Here is a 1,454-nt window from a genome sequence, read left to right on the forward strand (position 1 = left end):
TCAAAAGAAAGCTTCCTTGTAAAGATGCAAGACCAGAGCAGAAAAAAAACAAAACAAAAAACTGCATGTGTTAAGGCTGAGATTTGGGGATTTGTTATTGCTTGAAGCCAATTCTGTCCTGACTAATGCAAACTCACTGTATTTTTCTGCTTATAAAGTAAATTCATAATCTTATAAAAGTTTTAATTAAACAGGAAAGAATAAAGAAAATTGTAAAAATCATTCCAAATCCTACTACCCAGGGCCAGCAATTCTCAATCTTTGGGTGAATATCACTCCAGCTAATTCTGTGTATACAAAAATACACACAATTTATCCTATATAATAAAGAGCTGATATGCTAATTAGACCAAACAGCAGAATGACCTTCCAGACGACCTTCCGGACGAAGCCAGCAGGGCTGTGAGGGCTGAGCCCCTTGCACGAATGTCGTGCATCAGGCCTCTAGTATTTATATAAAAGTTCCACACTCAATTTCCTGGTAGCTTTTCTCTTTAATAATCAAATAAAATTTCAAAAAACATTCTTGGTCAAGTGATAGAGACCAATGTAGGAAACCCTTTGAAATATAGAGTGTCCACCAAAAATGTATATACACACTATGCATAATTATAAAGGCAGAGTTTATTAAAATGCACTTCATTGTCAAAATTGAGCTATCAGCTGTTAAAGTATGTATACATTTTTGGGGGGACACCCTGTATATAACAAAAAGAAGGTTTTAAGAACATGTAGCATAGAGGTTAAGAGTATGGGTTCTACATCTCAGTACTTGAGATCCAATCCTCACCCCATCACTGACTTTGAGAAAGTTACTTCATTTTTCTGTGCCTCAATTTCTTTTTTCCCCCACTATCTGATTATTTTTAATGTCCAGAGTTTATAATACAAGAACCAGAGCTTCCTCTCAGACTCAAGTTTATAAATTCTCAATTGGCTTGTGAGGTCAATAGGAATACTTCTTTTTGTCTGATTTGGTTTCTGGGAAGACTTCATTCAAATCCTCGATGGTCATCTGGTCAAATGGAATTATGTTCTTCATCTTCTCCAGCTCTTTCTCATATTGCTCAATCCTGGTCTTTGAGAGAAACACAAACTCAGCACAACTTTTCACATCTTCTTTTTCTTCAGCATCCACCATGGTACTGTATTTATCCTCTAGCACAGGAACCTTCAGGGCATTAAACTTCTTCTCAAAGTCATCTACTAAGCCGGCCTTCCCTACATTGGCCTTGAAGTAAGCCCAGTCAATAGCAGGTGGTTTCTTAGATAGAGTAGCCAACCTGGAGGTGAGGGTCTCATTCCTCAGGGTGTTAGCAATGGTCTTCTGGTTTTGGGGTATGATTTCCCCAAAAGCTACCCACTCATAAGGTTTTTAGAGCAAGTTTTCGCCCAGCCATCTTCCCCCCTCATTCGACCCACCCCAGCGGCCCACAGTCCACAGAGCAAGTCTG

The 1,454-nt window shown here is 38.8% G+C and overlaps 1 pseudogene; it reads right to left on the reverse strand.

Annotated features, from left to right (window-relative positions):
• Positions 1-919: 919 nt before the first annotated feature.
• LOC102439747 lies at positions 920-1,400 on the reverse strand (annotated as a pseudogene).
• Positions 1,401-1,454: the final 54 nt, after the last annotated feature.

The sequence above is a fragment of the Myotis lucifugus genome, unplaced genomic scaffold (assembly GCF_000147115.1).
Source record: "Myotis lucifugus unplaced genomic scaffold, Myoluc2.0 scaffold_62, whole genome shotgun sequence".
Taxonomy (NCBI): domain Eukaryota; kingdom Metazoa; phylum Chordata; class Mammalia; order Chiroptera; family Vespertilionidae; genus Myotis; species Myotis lucifugus.